Source organism: Silene latifolia, chromosome X (assembly GCF_048544455.1).
Source record: "Silene latifolia isolate original U9 population chromosome X, ASM4854445v1, whole genome shotgun sequence".
In the NCBI taxonomy this organism is placed as follows: Eukaryota; Viridiplantae; Streptophyta; class Magnoliopsida; order Caryophyllales; family Caryophyllaceae; genus Silene; species Silene latifolia.
In genome coordinates this window covers 244,088,229-244,100,971 of record NC_133537.1, presented here as the reverse complement: position 1 = coordinate 244,100,971, position 12,743 = coordinate 244,088,229, and positions in this window count along the sequence as shown.

Here is a 12,743-nt window from a genome sequence, read left to right as displayed (position 1 = left end):
ATTTCAGGAGAAGGCGACTTGCGACCCCCGAACCCTACCGGGGTGACAACCAGTGGCTCCTGTTCATCGGGACGCGGCGGTTCGCCCCCCGGGGTTGAGGTACTAGCCGGAGCGTCAGCAGCAGACATGGTAGCAAACGAATACTTAACAAATAAAAGTTGGGGAAGAATTTGTTTTTTTACCTTGAAAGAAAGTGTTACGCCGAGTAACGCTTCGAAAATTAGAGAGAGAAAATTCTTCGAAAACTAGAGAGAGGAAATTTTTCTTGAAAATAAAATTTTCACATCAAAATGAGGGGCACGCTGCTCTATTTATAGAGCAAAGCCCATTCAGTGGACCAATCAGAGCAAAACCCATGAAGCGTCCACCAATCAACACCAGGCCACGTGTCAAGCATGCAGCCACAGAATGTCAATCGACATACAGTGACAAATCTTCTTCGACACGCTCCTTGGCATCTACTTGCTAACGGCCAGCTGATCAACCAAGCTTGGCAGCACCGGCCGGGGGCAATCAAAAGCACGCGGCACTCCCAACCTTGGTCTTGGCCAGCGCCATTTTCTTTTCCACATTCGATGTCCATTACACAACAATGTGGAGGGGGGATATGGTACGGCCTGAACAGGACCAAGCCGAGGAAGAAGTTCGACATGCGCAGAATACGCTCAACACGCATCGAAGGTCCATACCACGGCATAGACTACGTTGGGGGCAAATTGATGGGGCATATTCTACACCCGCTGACTAAGTCAACATATTGACCAAGGTCAAAGCTAGAAGATAACAAGTCAAAAGAAGAACGGCCTAACTGACAAAGCCTGTCGGCCTGTCACTTGGGTCTCGGCTTGGCAACTAGCCGACCGAGAGGCATATCCGTGTACTCACATCCAGTCCCCTCGGCATGGAGTCAACCTGGCCTGCCGGCCTGTCATGGGTCCCTCGGCCGAGGGTAAGACAGTCTTTCCACCCTTACGCCACTTGGCCACTACGTGACAAAAGGTGAAAGTCTATAAATACTTATCATCTCTCATTGAGAAACTAACTGAAAATCGAAGATCAAACTCCCTTATCTCTCTACAATATACTTTGCCAAGTTAAACATACAACTTACCTCTCTAAGTTTACTGACTTGAGCGTCGGAGTGAGTACGCTCGGTACCAAGCCGAGCCCTCAGTTTGTTCATCTTTACAGGAAAGAGTGAAAGGAAGAGACAAGCAACGACATCATTCTACAAGCTCAAGTGGTCACAATCCTGCTCCGGAATTACATCCGGAACAAGTTGTATTGGTATAAACAAAGGCACATTATATATATATATATATATATATATATATATATATATATATATATATATATATAGAGAGAGAGAGATATATAGAGGATCTTATGAGTTTGGTTTCTTATGGTGAGTTGTGAGTTTGTGCTTTGAAATCTCAGCCACTAGATTATATTAGAGATGAATGGCCAAGATCTAATCTTACCTGTCATATAAAATCACTGTCATTTACTTAGTTTCTCTTTTTTCTAGTGCTACTCTTTTTTTTTTACTTTAATTTTTTTTCTCCATTTTTTTTACCTCCTGTTATTATGCTGTTATTGTGTTTTTTTGTTACTTCGATTTTTTAACGACTTTGATTTTTTTTTTTTTTTACCACATATTATTGTGTTGTTATTGTTATTCCGTTGTTATTCTGCTGTTACTTTGACTTTTTTTACGACTTTGATTTTTTTAATTTTTTTTACCACGTGTTATTGTGGTGTTATTCTAATGTTATTCTACTGTTATTGTGTTTTTTTTTTTACTTTGATTTTTTTTCCTTTTTTTTACCACATGTTATTGTGCTGTTATTGTTATTCCACTGTTATTGTGATGTTATTCTGCTGTCACTTTGATTTTTTTTACGACTATGATTTTTTTTTTCTTTTTTTTTAGCACGTGTTATTGTGTTGTATTCTACTGTTATTCTGGTGTTATTGTGATGTTATTCCGGTGTCACTTTGATTTTTTTACTACTTTGATTTTTTTTACTTTTTTTCCCATGTTATTGTGCTGTTATTGTAGTATTATTCTGGTGTTATTGTTGTGTTATTGTTATCTTCTGAAACTTTAATTTTCAATAGATGCAGATAGACTAGCGCACTCACCAATCAGTGTCATCATCTCCTCCATCTTTAATCTTATAATAAAACTGACAATTACTCCTGGTTAGCTGGGCTGATAATGACCCTTGTCTCACGTACATGAAACCGCAAAAAGCCATGAAACCTAGCTCTGCAAACTACTCTGTAAAAGATTTATAGCGTCTACAACAATTCAACGACAATTAATGGAAGAGGTGTACTGTACCCTGTATAGATTCAGCTGATTCTCGTCTTCTTCCTTCAACTTGGAAAATTGACAATTTTATGACAAACTCACGCAAAATACATGCAACTCTCAAGTCTCAGCCATCGATCAACAATCAAGATGCTTTTTTACCGGTAGACTTGTGAAAAGATTCTGGAATATCAATAACAATAATCAAATTCGACACATTTTATATTCCGTTTTGAGTCAAGTAAATCTATATAGAACGCAAAATTTACCATCATGGATTGAAATTCTTAGTAAAAGTTGGGATCGTAACTCGAAACCTCCAATTAAACTGGTGAGCATCATGTCGAGTCAAATGTTCATGGATGCTGCCCCGGATAATCAGTGTATGCCACTGTACTATCAATAATTTCTTAAATACAATTATCAATAATTTATGGCACAAAATATAGGAAAAATGATCAACTAAAAACGTAAAAACGTAAAATGACCAACTGACAATTACTCCTGGTTAGCTGGGCTGTGTTAGGAAGAGGAGTTGATAGGGAAAGACGGTCATTAAGATCTTTCAAATAAATTGAAACTTTTTTTGTTTGGGTTTATTGAAAGAGAATGGAGAGATTTCTTTTTTCAGTGGGGGGTATATAATTATGTTTGCGTGAAGAGCGTAATCTCGTTGTCGAGATATTTTTGGTTTATTGTTTAATCTCAGCCACTTATTTCCTTTCATCTAATGGTTGATATTTCAAACTCACTACTCACCGTAAGAACCAAACTCACGAGATCTCTCTCTCTCTCTCTCTCTCTCGCTCTCTCTCTCTCTATATATATATATATATATATATATATATATATATATATATATATATATATATATATATATATATATAGTGTCAAGTTCAAATAAGTCCTTCATATCTTTTGAGTCCATAAGTCCCTCCCATATCCCTTAGATCATGTTTGGTAGATGCTTGAGATTGAAAGTAAGAAACACACTTAACACTAATTAATTCACTTATCTCTCTAGTTTTAATAATACATTTACTAATTCATTATCATACACAATTAACACCACCATTTATCTTATACTTCAAAGTTTATGAAAATTTTGTTAACACTTTTCCAGTTTCAGTTTTTTTTTTCGTTTTTTTAGACAAGTTTTCGACATTTTAGGATTTTACGAGTGTAATTCTAACAGCAAAAAGTGTAACTTTAATCTACGAAGCGTTTTGACGGATATAATTTTGAAATTTGTAATTTTAAGGAATGTTTACGAGAATTTTGCGTCTTACGAGTTTAACTTCAGTCTTTTTTGACTGATTTTGACGAATAATATTTTAAATTTTTGTAATTTTATCACAACTTATTGTAATTTTAGCATTTTACGAGTGTTATTTTAACGACAAAAAGTGTTATTTTAGTCAACGAAAGTGTAATTTCAGTCCAATGAGAGTGTTATTTTAGTCCAGGAAAGTGTAATTTCAGTCCAATGAGAGTGTTATTTTAGTCCAGGAAAGTGTAATTTTAGTCCAGGAAAGTGTAATTTTAGTCCACTGAGAATGTAATTTTAGTCCATTGAGAGTGTAACATTAGTCTAATGAGAATATGAGAATATGACCAAGTCCATTGAGAGTGTAACATTAGTCCAATAGAAATAAGTGTAATTCTAGCATAAAAAGTGTAATTTTAGCCGAAAAAAGTGTTATTCTAGCAGAAAAAAAATATAATTTTAACAGAAAAAAGTGTAATTTTAATGGAGAAAAGTGTAATTTTAACAGAAAAAAGTGTAATTCTAACAACAAAAAAAAGTGTAATTTTAACAGAAAAAAGTGCAATTTTAATGGAGAAATGTGTAATTTTAACAGAAAAATGTGTAATTTTAATAAAGAAAAGTGTAATTTTAGCAAAAAAAAGTGTAATTTTAACAGAAAAAAGTGTAATTTTAATGGAGAAAAGTGTAATTTTAACTGAAAAAAGTGTAATTTTAACAGAAAAAAGTGTAATTTTAATAGAAAAAAGTGTAATTTTAATAGATAAAGATATAACTTTAATAATAGAGAAAAATGTAACATTAAAAGAAAAAAGTATAATTTGAATATACATAAAATAACACAAGAAAGGGATTGTGATTTTTGTGCTAAAATTTTAGCAGAAAAAAAGAGTAATTTTAGTAGAAAAAAGAGTAATTTCAGCAGGAAAAAGAGTAATTCTAGCAGGAAAAAGACTAATTCTAGCAGAAAAAGACTAATTCTAGCCGCAAAAAAGAGTAATTCTAGCCTAAATAGTGTAATTGTAGCAAAAAAAGTGTAATTGTAGCAAAAAAAAAGTAATTGTAATTCTAGTAGAAAAAAGTGTAATTCTAACAGAAAAAAGTGTAATTTTAGCAGAAAAAAGAGTAATTTTAGGAGAAAAAAATGCACATCTAAGATGAAAATCAACAATTAACCTTGGATCTATTTATTAGATCTAAGACTAAAATAAAACGATCTAATATAACAACAATTGAAGAAAAATGAGGAGACGACATTTTAAATATATCTAAGATTAAAATTAACAAATTATATGAGATGTACTTAGTAAATGCAAGACTAAAAAAAAAAAGAGCAAAACTGAAAATTGAAACGAAATCTAAAATTATCACCCTATCAAATAATAGATCTTAAAAGGAACTTAAAAAAAAATAAAAAAAAAAATAAAAAGTAGAAACGCACCAAACAAACGAAAATACAAACAACAAAACAACAAAAGAGTACCTTCCACTGCCCTCATCACAATTAAAAAAAAAAAAACTACTAATCTAAGACTGTTTGAGAGGGAAACAAATAAAAATAAATAAAACAACTAAACTAAACGAGAAAGAGAGACGGTGGAAAAGACAAAAATTCAAAAAATCAAAAAGCAAATCTGAAAAAAGAGAAATGAGGGGCTGACGGAGGAAGGTAGGCGGCAGGGGGGAGTGTCGGTGGTGGTAAGGCAGGGGAGAAGAGTCGGTGATGGTGACGGGAAATGAGGTGTGTGGTGACTGGGGTTGTGCGTATTTGTGTCGGTCGTGGTATTTGGGTCGGGTGGTGGTAGTTGTGCGTGAGGGTTAGTGGTGGAAGAAGCGGCAGTGGGGTGGTGAGAAGTGGTGCCTGGTGCTTGGCTGGTGTCGGTGTCGGTGTCGATGTGGTGTTGTTGTTGTTGTTGTTGTGCAGGGGTGTTGCGGGTTGTCAGGTGGTGCAGGGGTGGTTGTTGTCGGGTTGTGTGTTGTGTGGTTGTGCAGCGTGTTGTTGTTGTCGGGTTGTGCAGGGTTGTTGTGGGTGGTTGTGCAGGGGTGGGTGACGGGGTTCGGTGTGGTGGGATAAGGGTGTGGGTCATGAGCAGTGAGTGAGGCGATGGCAGATCTGGGGTTGGGGTGGCGTGCGGTGGTGGCGTGCGGCGGTGGGTTGTGAGGAAGAAAAAGGGGAGTGAATTTTTGGGATTTAATTTTGATCCGGAACGATGTCGTCACTCATCCAATCAAACACATTTATAATACTCAACAAACAACTAGTTAGTGGTAAGTCGAGGTCGATCCATGGGACGGTGTGCTTTGGGTTCTAAGTCTATCTATATCAATTTATGCTAGTGTCACAATTTGGTTGGGTTTGTAGTTGTGTTCTAGACTAATAAAAGCAATAAAGTAGAACAAGCAATAAAAGAAAATATGTAAACAAATGGCTAAAAGTGCTAGGATATCATGGGGTCATGGGGGATTCATGGTCTTGATCATACAAACGTGTTTACAAGGTTGCAAGCAATTAATGTTGTGGAGGAACCGAGTTGGGTTATATCTTACGGTTCTTAGGAAGAGTTGGGTCCCGGAGCCGAATCGATTAGATTGTACAACACCTACAAGTCGACTTACTTTCCTCCTAATCAACTTCTATGCATGGTCTAACAAGACTCGAGTTGGTTTATATCTTACAAGTCAAGTTGAGTAGATAAGAGATGGTAAAAATGCAAGGATTCATAGGCTTAGCATTTCATCAAACATAACATATGCATGAGTTGACATCGCAACAAGCAAGCAATTTAATCATGTGAACATATTAGATTAAGCATGAACCAATCCCATGTTGGTTTCCCCTAATTACCCACTAATCCTAGCAAGAGACTACTCACTCATTATCATGGGAAACATGTCATTAATGGTGTCAATCATCACAACATGTATAAACATGATAATAGAATGAAGAAATGAACAATAAAGATTAAAGAGTAAAGGAATTATACCAACTTAAGATATCCAAATAATAAAGCAAAGAATAATAGAAGAACTTGATGATTGATGGAAGGTTGTCAATCTCCCAATAATAACCCAATAATCTTCAATTACCCAATAATAAACTTGAATAATAAACTAGAGAGAGATTAATGTGTAATTTGTGAAAAGATTAAAAAGTAATTTATTCTAATCTACTCCTAATCTAATCTAAAGAAGGATTTTTCTAGCTAAAAAGATGTGTTAAAGTATTATTACAAATGGGGTATTTATAGTGGAAATTAGGTGGATGCATTAGGGTTAACTAAGGGCTAAACTAGTAATTACACTTTTGAGTTTAGAGCAGGGAGGAGCCGGTATTTTTCGGAGGAAGGGAGTCTTTCACGGAGCTTGAAGAACACGAAAATCGCTGGAAAGGAATCCGAGCGGATTAGCCTCGGGACGGGCGGATTGTAGCAAGGGAATCCGAGCGAATTTGCTAGAATCCGGGCGGATTCTGGTGGGGCAATCCGAGCGGATTCAAAGCAAGACGCTCGGATTGTGTAGTGTGGAGACGGGCGGATTGGAGACAATCCGCTCGGATTGTTCTTCAGCAATGATTCTCCTTCTTTTCTTCCCTTTTGCTCATTCCTATTTTATTCTTGCGGGATTGGTCTTTAGTCTTTGCTTCCTCTTCATACTAGTCCATCTAGTATCGTCAAGTAGCTTCCAAATATGCACGAAAGACGGGAATTTCCGCCTTATTATCTCCTTTTCTACAAAACATATGAAATTCGATAGAAAAGCAAATAGGAAGGTTTTGACGGATAAAATGGCCATAGAATGTTATAATAGTATGCAAAATAGGCTCAATTAGGGGACTAAATGTGCGCAAATAATGTTCACATCAAATATCCCCAAACCGAACCTTTACTCGTCCCGAGTAAAGAGGTGACTAAAACTAGACCTTTATTTAAACTAACCTAATAACATAACCGATATGAGACAATTAGCGGGTCTCACTCCGCCCCTTCAACTCACAACAAGACAACCATGAGGTAGGATGCCTTCTTGCAAGGCAAGGTGGGGCTTGCCAAAATGGCGATACATCCAAACATTAAAGCACACAAAATCAAGTAATGGATGCATCTACAAAAGAATAGCCACTTTCCTCATCTAAGTGGCGGAAATTATCTACAAGGGAAGCAATTCAAGGGTACACAATCCTTCATAGATGCAATTTGTTCAAACTACTAAGCCTAGAAGGATACCAATAAATCACCTCCAAAATGTGTCAAGCTAGGGTACCTTTGTCCTCAATCGTTAAATGCTTTTGTCAAGAGTAGACTCCCTATGGTGTTAGAAACACTGGAGGATCACGGAATTCCCCCTCTTGCCTAGACAAGAAGAAGGGTCGACCCCTCTCTACCATGCACAAAAATGGATACGGTGGATAAAGGGATCGATAGAATTTGAGTTTCATTTTGGGAGTTTGCTTTTGTTTTTTTTTTGTTTTCCCCCCAATTTCTTGTGGCATATAACATTTGAGAACACTTTCTTTGCCATTTCTTTTGATTTTTGGCATTTTCAACACTTGACAACTTTTTGCATTTTCTTTTGAACATTTTCAAAGTCACCCCAATTAGTAACGAGGGTGCCTTGTATTTGAAGCTTAGGAGTTCTATTTTTGCTCCTCTTTTCATTTGATGCATTTTTGCAAACTTTCTTTCATTTTTCATTTCATTGAACTCAAATTGATTTCTTTTTGTGCCCATTCCCTTTGATGACAAAATGTGTGGTAGAACATGGATGAATGATGGATGGATGCATAGTTTCAAGGGTCACCTTGGAATAAACGGTAGCCAAGGAGTTATCACACCACAAGGTACTCTTGACTAGGCCTTAATCCATGGGTCAAGGGATACTAGCATGACACATCCTAGGGTGTTTTACAAGTATTCTAACAAGCAAAGTCTTAAGAACAAAAAGCATCTACTAGGGCCTTATATACACTAGTCAAGCTTCCCAAGTAGACGGTTTCGCAAAATTTTTCTAACCATACAAACTACATGCCATGATGCAACTAGCGAATATACATCCTAATGCATATGATTCTACCAACTAATATGACATATAATCTAAATGCAAGTCCTAGGTTCACATTGTTATACCGCATCAATCAAAATAAAGTCACATAGTCATTAACATAAAGAGGAAAAAGGAGATTGGAAAGATCATACCATGCGGTCTTCGATATCCTCATGTCTCGGATGTGGCGTAGTCAATCAATGTGAACAAGGATGAACAAACACAATATATACAAAACAATATATACAAGACTACACTACAAAGGAAATGAACTTGTTTTTGGATTTTTAAATTTTTCAAATTTTTATGGTTTTTGTTTTTATGAAATTAAAAGACATATTTTTGTGATTTTTCAAAAATTTTCAATTTTTATGTATTTTGGAATATAAATTCCCATCCCCCACTTTATTTTGGACATTGTCCTCAATGTACATGTAGGAGTAGGAATAAAAAAGAAAGTACATGTTTTTTTGGATTTTTGAATTTATGGAAATTGAAGTACAAATGCAAAATGATATGAATGAATGCATGCTCTAACTAAATGCAATTCTATATGACATATATAACAAATGAATGCAATCTATACTATACTATATGATGCATGTTTTCTAGTAAGCTATGGTCACTTATGATCAAACCTCCCCAAACCGATTTAAACACTATTTCTAGTGTAGAAAAGAAATAGGTTTGGTCATTAGTAACTATGCATGAATTCTAATCTATATGCAACTATCTACATGAATTATGTTACAATGCAACTATACTATGGACTAACTAATACAAGTGCAATATGAAATATATAATACAAATGCATGCAAAAACTACACTAAATGCAATGTATATACAAAAGAGAGAGAGAGGGAGAGATGGGTATCATACAAATGGAAGTGGTGAAGTAGGCCTCTTTCACTCGTCATCCTCATTTTGATCATAGCCATAACCATGAGAGCTTCCGGCTTGATCATATCCGGGTGCTTGTCCCCAATATCCTCCTTTGTCAAATCCTCCTCCTTGACCCGAGTACCCTCCATCTTGGCTAGAATGCCCTCCGTCTCCTCGACCCCAAGCTTGGTCCCCATAATTTGGGAACAAGAGCTCCGGTTGTGCCCAAGAGGGTAAAGGGCCATTAGGGTCAACATACCCTTGTTGAGCCATGTTATAGTATTGGGGGTAGAGGGCCAAGTAGTTGTCTTCCCTTCCTTTATGCACCCCAAGGTCCACTCTATTCATGAGTGACATCAAATCATTAATACCCGGGGTGTTGGGGATTTCCGGTTGGAATTGGGTATATGGAGTGGGGTAAGGCGGGATAGGGACGTAGGAAGGTGGGCGAATAGGTGCACCCGGCCCTCCACGAGGTGGTTGACGGTGTGGCTCTTCCCTTTGAGGGGGATTATCAAGAATTTGGATTTCAAGGAGGTAGCTTGGTGGAGGAGAGAATGGACTCAATCTTGGGTCAATGCCCGGTATCTTCCATCCCTCAAGGACCATTGAAGTACATCCCTTGGTGTGCCACTCCACACTCCCATCTTGAGTGTAGTTGCACCATCGGTGACTGTGGAAGATGGTGTGCTCATCAATCAAAGTCCTCCCCTCAAGAGGAATATAGGTTCCCCGGGCATTGAACCCGGGACAAAGGTGTTTGGCTAAAATTGTAATTAGACCTCCCATCACAAAGGTTTTGAGTTGGGTGGTCCCTTGAGCAAAATCATTGAACCTAGTAAGTATTTCAAGTGGCGTGTTGAAGTTATAACGCCTCACCGCTCGAACATTCAAATAAGACTCAAGAAAAGTTAAGTCGATGAGAGTACACCGATCTTGCTCGTACCTCCCATTGATGCAACCGGCTACAAAGCGTTCGGTGAATCGAATCACCGGATGTTGGATAGCAAATGTATAGGAACGCTTTATATGGGTAAAGTCCCTCCCGGAGATAGCTTTCCAAAGAAAGTCCACATTAAAATTATCGGGCTTTTCGGTATAGTCGGTGGGTACTTCAAGACCGAAAACATAGGCAAATTCCTCAAGAGAAAGAACATGGTCTAGGTTGCATAACCTAAACTCCATGCCTACATTGTTGTGGGTATCCGCCATAATGCGAAGGCTACTCAAGAATTCAAGTGTGAGACTAAGGTAAGTCTCTTCATGGGCATGGAAAAAGCTCCCAATGCCAAGGCCATTAAAGAACATCTCGGTAGGGTACCTTATCTTAAGGATTTCCAACACCCTAGTATCAACAAATTGAGTAGGTTAGTACTTCTTACCTAGGAGCTCGACGAATTTTTCGCGGTGTTCGTCGGATAGGAAGATCACTTCTTGGAAGTTGTTGAGTTGTTCAATCCCTCCCCTCATTAAGGGCCGGGTGTTCCTTGGTAGTATTACCTCTCGTGGTGTTGAAGAGCTTGATCCCTTGCGCTTCTTCCCGAATGATTCAATCAATTTCTTGGCCTTTCCTTTGGTGCTCATGTTGGTAATGGGGGTGTTTTTGAGGATTGGAGGGTGATTTTGAGGGTTGAGATGAGTGTTTTAGGGTTTGGTAAGGTGAGGAAATGAGGGAGAAGGGGGGTGATTATATAGAAGAAGTAGGGAATCCGAACGGATAAGATTGGATCGAACCCGCTTTATCTCGAGGGAACAATGACAATCCGAGCGGATTTCGATCGAGACGGCCGGATTTACGGAAAGAAGACGGGCGTCTTTGGTAGAATCCGCACGGATTCTAGAACAGAGAAATTCTTTGGCTGAGAAGCAGGGAAAAGACGGGCGGATTTTGATCGGGACGGACGGCTTGATTTGGACGGGCGGATTCTCGATAATCCGCACGAATTTTGTCACAGTTCAAAATCTCGCTTCTGGACGACACACGGGACGGGCGTCCCGTGGAGAAGACGGACGGATTGTCCGGGACGAGCGGATTTGTTTGAATCCGCACGGATTCTTCTTCAGTTTCAATTTTTGCTTTCCCGTGGGCCCTGGACGGGCGGATTTGCTAGAATCCGGGCGTCTTTGCTTCTTTCTCTCTTCTTCTTTCTTCTTTCATGAAACAACAAACCCCTTTTCACTAATTTCTCTTTTTCCTTATCTTTTCCTGAAATTTGCTCATGAAACATGTAAAATGACTCTCTCTCTCTCTTCTCTCTTATGCAAGAAATTAAATGCAAAATGGAAATGTACAATATTATGCAAAGAAAAAGGGGTTCCAGAAATATCTTACAAATGGTGGTTTTGAGGTAGGACTCCACCAAACTAGTTCAATTTGTAGGGACTCTTATCCATAGAGCTCAAAGCTCTTAATAAAAGATCAAAAGCTTGTGAACAAGCTCCAAATAAGCATAAGTATGGGTTGCTCAATTTGAATATGAAATTTGGCCAAGGAAGCTTGTAGAATGTTCTTTTTCTTGGCTTCTCCTTAGCGTTAGAACTTTCCCGATGCTTCAAATAGGTAAACCCATGACTCTTGCCAACACTAAGCATGAAATGTGGTTCATTTCCATCCATGGACTTCCACTTACCAACTTCTTCTTCAATTTTGGTGATGATGATAGCACTTTGATTATTCAATCCTTCCGAGGTAGAAGGAGAATTTTCATGTCTTTGATGACCGGATACCATAGGAGTTGGGATTATGGGGGTCAAATCTTCACAAGTAGCCTCACGAGCAATTTTCTCTTTAAGCTTTTTCACCAAATAGCTCTTGTAAGAAACTTTGGCCTCTTTAAGAAGGTCTATCATATCCTCTTCAATGATCATTGGCTCCATGATAGGTGCCAAGTGGTCTTCACGAAGGATAAAGGAAGGACAGTCTTCTTCATGATAGGGTATCTCAAATGCCTCAAGGATAGGCTCCTCAAGCAAGGTGATTTTATGAATCCCTCCTCTAGGCTCATCATCATTGTTGCTATCCTCACGTGAATCATAAATGGGGGCTTCATTTAGCTCTTTTTCCAACACCTCAACGTTCACATCAAAAGACACACCCTCATACTCACAAAGGTTAAGAGTATTTGGTTTGCTCAACCTCATGTCTTCTTCATCGAACACAACACTCTCATAGTCACAAGAGCTCAAGGAACTTGGCTCTTCCCACTTCTCGTCTTCCATATCAAAAGTCACTACTTC